Here is a 6,776-nt window from a genome sequence, read left to right as displayed (position 1 = left end):
AAGGGAGGGTGCTGGGGTCAAAGGAGATTCCTGAGACAGTCCGGGAGTCTACATTCGGGGCCGCTGCGGTTTTGTTCTAATCTGCAAGGATTCTCCCTGCGGCACCGAAACACGGAGATTCTAGCGATTGGGGCGAGGTCACCCGGCGACCCGAGGCAGTTCTAAACCACACTTCAAGATTCGCAGTTTTAGTCTACGAACAACCACTTTATGTGACTATTTCCCCCAACAACGAACCAATAAAAATTAAAAACAATCTGTGCTATTCAAAAGAGACATTTAACTTAGTGTGAATTCGTACTCAAATATTAGAAAGTTTGGCCGTTTGTTTTTAAGAGTGTATGGAATAAATACTCCTAGAAGTCCGATCCACGCAGTCTAGTATATCTTACTATTGTTGTTACACGTATTTATGTGTGTGTATTTGCATCCTTGTTTGTGGAGATGAGAGAATAATCTGTGCGGAACTTGATTCTCTTCTTTCTACCTTGTGGGTTTAGGAGACAGAACTTCGATGGTGGGCTTATTCGGCAAGCTCCCTTAAACCACCGTGTTATTTCACCAGCTCCTACTAGTACAGTTTAATACTTAGTGGTTTTTGTTTTGATTTTTTTTTTTTTTTGAGACAGGGTTTATCTTTCTCTGTGTAACATTCCTAGCCATCCTGGCACTTTGAGGACCAGGCTGGCCTCAATCTCACTGAGATCAACCTGCCTCTGCCTTCCAAGTGATGGGATTAAAGATGTGCACCAGCACAGCCCCACTATTACATAAAATATCTTACATAGCTAAAAACTTTTTCTAAAATCTCTTTGAATGTCGGATTTCCTTAGTGTAGAGCGTTCCTTATAGATTGCTTCTTCATAAGCATGTTATTACTGCTTAAATGTTTTTATTATATAATTTGGTGACAGTGTCATAGTCCAGGAAAGACAAACAAGTAGCCACATAGCCATTTCCGGTTTTCGGGTGGCATTAGCCTGTTCTTTGGCCTTGTCCTTTGGGACCGGACTCCTGTTTGCTGAAGCTCCCAAGGCCGGCTGATCCTTTGTTAATTCCTAAAGTCACCGTCCAGCCTGAGCTCCTGGCGGGAACCTGACCCCTGCGTCCTGGAAAACAAACTTACGTGGGCATGGCTGTGTTTTTTCACTTGGGAAATAGGGTTCTTACTGCCCTCACCTGGTGTAAAGTGGGAACTGCAGGGAGAAGGAAGACAAAAACTGTGGTTTGTGTCACCTCTAGCAGAAGTTATTCTGAGGATGGGGGTGAAGTCCCTAACCATAGGGGGTTCCAGGCTAACCTGAGCTACATAACCAGAACCTGTTTTTTTTTTTTTTTTTTAAAAAAAAACGAACAACAGAAGGGAAACTTGCCACCAGATCACCTGGCCTGCATTCATATCTATTCTCAGAATTCTTCAATCTCGAGTTGATTACAGACAGCTTCTTAGTCATGTAATGAGCTTCTTTCTTTTCTTTTTTGCTTTCCAGACAGGGGCGTAGGCCGCCCAGGCTAGCCTCAAACTCACTTGCAGCTAAGGCTGACATTGAACTGCAGACCCTCCTGCTTCTCTCTCCTGAGCACTGGGGTTAGAGGCATGCCCAGCACATCAAGCTTCTTCTGCTGGAAATCGAACCCAGGACCGCACACACACTGGGCAAATGCTCCACCCACTGAAGTGCATCCCCAGAGCGGTGAAATGAAATTCTCTTAGGCGTGCACAACTCTTGAACAATTTGATCTGGGGTGTTTTCAGTTTCTACTTGTTTTAGCTACTTAAATATAGCTACTTTAAAAGTCGTTCTCTTTAGACATTTGGGAGAAACTGATAAAATTTGAAAGGTGTATTTTAAAAGTTGCCTATGTCACCTCCCACGCATTTGGTAAAAACGAGTATAAAGGTTGTTTTCAAACCAGCAAAGTGGGGTCATAGCCAGACTATGTCGAAGGCCTACTTCACACCAACACTGAGAAGTCTTCTCCCTTTTTCTTTTTCTTTTTTTCTTTGAGACAGGGTTTCTCTGTGTAGTCCTGGCTGTCCTGGAACTCACTCTACAAACCAAGCTGGCCTAGAACTCAGATCTATCTGCCTCTGCCTCTGCCTCCCAAGGGCTGGGATCAAAGGCATGCACCACCACCGCCCTACCCTTCTTCACTGCTGAGATTTCTAACACATCAAAGGGAGACAGTTTCTCTCCTTCAGAATTTTCTATGTAGATCAGGCCGGGCTTGAGCTCTAACCTTGCTCTACAAAAAATTGCTACCCCTCCTGCAAGGTGTGTTCACCCCACAGACCCCAGCAAAGGGCAAAGCCGAGTTTCTTTGGAAAAGCGGGTCTTTGCAGAAGTGATCTGGAGCTTAGGGTGAGCTGTATAGTTTTGATAAACATCACAGATTTGTAGTATTTTGTTTGGTTGGTTTTTTAAATTTAATTTTCTATACTTTTTACATGTATGAGTGTTTTGCCTGTGTGTACGTCTGTGCAATGTTGCTTGTAAACTAAATCTAATCTTACAATTTTACTAATACTCAGCAGTCAGATGCTGGAGTGAAAACCTGCCAGCTCAGAGGCCGAGGTGTATCTAGCTGACCTTCCTCCTTAGCCGGTGTCTCAGAAAGAGAGTTTCTCTTCTGCAAAAAGGTTGCTAGACTCAAAGTCCCTCCTCACTACTTCCTGTGCCTCTCTATCCGTTTTCCTGACTCCCTCTTACTCTATGGCTACTTCCCGTCAATTAGTTGCTGACTCTACTTCTTGTTCTAGGTTGATTTTATTAATTAATGCGGTCTCAGCAGTGTAATCAAATATCCCACAGCAGCGCACCTTATGCTCTGTACACTCGGAGGCCAGAGGAGGGTGTGGGATCCTCTGAAACTGAAGTTACAGTTGTAACCTGCCACGTAGGTGCTGGGAATTGAACCTGGGTCCTTTAAAAGAACAGCCAATGCTCTTAACCACTGACCCATCTCTCTACCTTCACCCCCTCTGAGACAAGATCTTGTGGCTCAGGCTGGTCTTGAACTCACAATGAAGCTGAAGATGACCTTGACCTCCTGATTTTCCTGTTTCTACCTCCCAAATCCTGGGATTATAGGCATGTACCATCATATCCACCATCATATCCAGCTCCAGGCTCACATGTTTGAACACCTGGTCTCCAGCTGCTAGCAGACCCCAGGAAGCAGCAGAGTGCCTGGCTACCTACCACGTTCAAAGAACACCTTGCCTAAACGTCACATAGCATTCTGCCCACGGGAGGCTAGACACTACATTTGTTTAAAAAAAATCTTCAAAAAAATTAAAATATTAGTATGATTTTTAATTATGTGTCTGTCCACTCTAAAAGGATTAGGAAAATAACAACCAAGTCCGGACCAAGCTTCAGCAGACAACCATGACACCCAGTAGCTCTGTGGTGCAGCACTGGAGCCTGTGCTGGAGCCTGTGCAGTCACGACGGATGCTCGAGCAGCCCAACCCTACAGCCTGGCTGGCGGTAGCCCGTGTGCCCTTTCCCAGGTTGGCTCTGCTCCCTGCTTGAAGTGTTTCTTGGTGTCTCCACCGGAGCTTCAGCTTGTCTCACCGCTTCACATCGCTCCTGGGAGCTGCAGATGGATGAGGGACAACGAATTTCACAACTGTCTCAAGTGCCCAGTAAGCCGTATTAACCTAACATCTGAGAAATATGCATTTCTGACTGTATGACAAAAACTAGCATTTAGTAAACAGAAACATGAAGGTTCAAACTATTGTAGTTTTATTTCTCAAGGTAAACCCAATATATCCTAGACATCACATTTTATATAATTTGACTTTAAAACTATGGAAAATGCACCTGGATGATAAACATTACATCCCATATATTTCCATGTACACTCTATTTTATTCCTGAAACACAATAAGGGAAGCTACATCAGCCTTTTCCATAAGCACATCATGATTACAGGAACCACAGTGAATTTTTTTATTTTCTTTCATGGAAGTTTAGTTTTTGCTAGTACTGTGGACTAAACCTGGGGACTATGCATACTAGGCAAGTACTCTACCACTGAACTACACTCCCAAGCTTTTTTTTTTTCTTGGCAGGGCCTCGTTAGGTTGCCCAGGGTGACTTTGAACTTGTGTCTGCCTGAATATATGGGATTACAGTCCCGTGTTAGCAGGCTCAGTTGCACTGAGTTTGATGGGCTTCATTGCCTTTCTCCTGGGCATGACCTAGCAGAGACAATCAACATAAGCCATGTTGACATCTGAGGACTGTCAAGTACAGGAAACCTTAGAAAGGAGTCAAGACCTGTGTGCCCCCTACTCACTGAGCAAACCACAATCACACCCACGTACAGCCACATTGGCTTCAGTGGTTCTTGACCACGCCTAGACACCCAGAAGTGGCCCAGCTTAACTGAATCAGGGCTGGCATAGCCCACCCACTCCTGCTGTCACTCATGACAGGATGTAATCAAAGGCAAAGCAATGCTTGTGCACCACTCTGAGAGGATTCTAGAGTTTCACTGTGGCCCCTGGTGTTTCATGATTGTGGATTCCCAATGAGAAAAGGACAGAGATTGCCATGACTGGCTGATCAGACGTGGAAGTGAGCAGCTCAAATGGGGTTTGTGCACGTGCAGACTTACCATCAGGTCTTTCAAACATCTATGCCTGTGCTGGTCACCTCTGAAAATAAAATAGTGTAGCTGCTGTTTCTGTACATACAGAGTAAGACAAAGACCTAGAACTCTGACGTCTAAAATATTTTAGAATGTATCAAGTGTGAGTACATGCCATGGTGTGCATGTGGAGGTCAGTTTGCCTTCCACATGGGCTCATGCCATCAGGACTGTGAGGCAAGCACCCTGTACCCAGTGAATCATCTTAGCAGCGCCAGACTTTTAAGGGCAATGCTGAATTCAGACTGCAAGTGTGTCACTCATACACTTACATAATCAGAACAATCAAAATACTTCCGCTCATTCGTTATAAGTCATGCAGAATTTCTAAGACTAAGATATTTCAAAATACTGAATCAAAAAGAACAAAATTGTTCAATTTTTTTTTTCCTTAGAAACAACAGGTTTCAACCCAGCCTGTGGAAATAACCAGCTTAACTCTTGACATTTCTTTGTAAAATCTCTCAACATGAGGGGAATTGGCTCCAGTAGGCCCAGCTTCTCCAGGTATAGTTAGCAGTGCTATTCGTCCTCCTCAACTATTTGGGGTGCAACTCCATCACAGAACTTCTACAGATTTCCAAGATGAACACTGCTCAGGGCAGAGTTTTAGTCTGGTCCAGAAATCAGATAATAGTGACTATGGGATAAACTTAAGAGTTCCACAGAGACCGCCAAACTCGAGAACTAAACCCTATGAGACACTTAAGGAACCACACGCAAGCACGCACGCACATACATGCACGCACGCGCACACACAGGCACGCATGCACGTGCATTCACGAAATACACAGAATAGCTAAAACTAAAAGGATCTGGCAGTCCCACTTTCTACACGACCTCCCACACTCCTTTTGAGATTAGTGGTTCTCAAGCTTTAATGTACAAGGCCCTAAAGGGTTCACCTTGAAGAGAGATTACCTGGCTTCGCAGCAAGAAACACTGACTCTGGGTGTGGGGTAAGGGCAGGAATGTCTCTCGACAAATGCCCAGGAGATTCCAACACACAGGTTTCTGAGCACTCTGTAAACCAGAGCTTTGGATTGTGAATCCATGGACCGCAAGTCCCTGGCATTTCCTTTCCGTATGAATCTTCAAAGACGATTTGCTCAGAGTATTAACCATCTAGCTTCCTCTCAACAGGCTTGCCAAAAGTGCCAGCTCCCGGAACAGACTGTACACAGGATTAGCTCGGATTTCACCTACTTAAAAACAAAATAGAACCAAGCCCAACAGTATATTTTCTGCACTCAGGATTCCAACACATTTTATTTTGCAGACCACTGGTGTGTACTTTCGAGGACAAACATCGTCTAGATTCCTATAAAGTGTCCAATTAGTGTCCTTCTGTGACAGCTTCCTCTGCTCGGGGCCACACTCTGGTGGCTCCAATTCCAGCTCCAGGTGGACACAGGAGGTCCTGTGGCTCCGGAAGGAGACAACCATGCTGCAGCCGCTCGCTTCCTTTCAGGGAATCCCATTTGCCCAGTGGCAGGTTCCTGGTCTTCTGTGCCGAGGAGTGAGGATGGGAGTTCACAAGTGCAGCTTTGGGGCCCGTTAGCAGAAGCACTGTGAACCTGAAGAAGCGTGCCTTTTCTCTACTGGAGACAGGAGCGTGAGGACCCAGTGCCCTTGTGCTTAACGATGGGAACCCCAGCTGTTTCATAGGTTAAAAGGTGAGGAAGCCCGTTTTTAAGAAACACAGATAACACCTTTGTAGACTGCCTATTTGTTCTAGAACTACAAAATTTAATTCAAGAAAATATAGGTCCCATGAAAGATTTAAGTTTTATAAAACTAAAATCTAGTTTTCCCCAATAAATTGTACTTTAGGCAAAACCCAAATGCTTCTAAAATAATACTAAAAAGGGCATCTGATTATACAAGAGCAATTAAAAAAATTAAATATTTATTTGAATAACAACTTTTAAATTTGAGCTGCAATGTTGGCAATGCAGGTTTTAAACACAGATCACAAAATGCGTGCACAAAAAAGTATGGGCGCAGAGACAAAATGATGCTAAGAATTAGGCTAAAGAGCTGTTGATTTTAAACAAGAGGCCCGAAATCACTATACAAAATATAAAATGTATTAAATGCTACCATCCACAG

The sequence above is a fragment of the Arvicola amphibius genome, chromosome 6 (genome assembly GCF_903992535.2).
Source record: "Arvicola amphibius chromosome 6, mArvAmp1.2, whole genome shotgun sequence".
In the NCBI taxonomy this organism is placed as follows: Eukaryota; Metazoa; Chordata; class Mammalia; order Rodentia; family Cricetidae; genus Arvicola; species Arvicola amphibius.
This window is presented reverse-complemented; position numbering follows the sequence as displayed.